The sequence below is a fragment of the Amphimedon queenslandica genome, unplaced genomic scaffold (genome assembly GCF_000090795.2).
Source record: "Amphimedon queenslandica unplaced genomic scaffold, v1.1 AMPQUscaffold_12688, whole genome shotgun sequence".
Taxonomy (NCBI): Eukaryota; Metazoa; Porifera; class Demospongiae; order Haplosclerida; family Niphatidae; genus Amphimedon; species Amphimedon queenslandica.
Window position 1 is genome coordinate 10,941 of NW_003547076.1, and position 306 is coordinate 11,246.

Sequence of the window (306 nt, forward strand, 5' to 3'; positions counted from 1 at the left end):
CGCATGCATATATTGAAAATCAGCTAAGCAGTAGTTCTTGTAAAAGTAAAAGCATAATGCATGCATTCATCAACTAAATCTAAGCTGCTTTCTAATTAATGCATCTGGAGTGGGTGGGGATTAACTACATGTACACCAATGCATCATGCATGTAGACAGCCAATAGATATCATGCCTGAATCAGCAATATTGTCCAAAATGAATAGATCAAGTCTGATTTCAGTACCGGTACAGTCGTTATATTCCTACATTTGTAAAAGACCTTACGTTCTTCTACTTGTATCATGACTTATATATTGCCCAAAA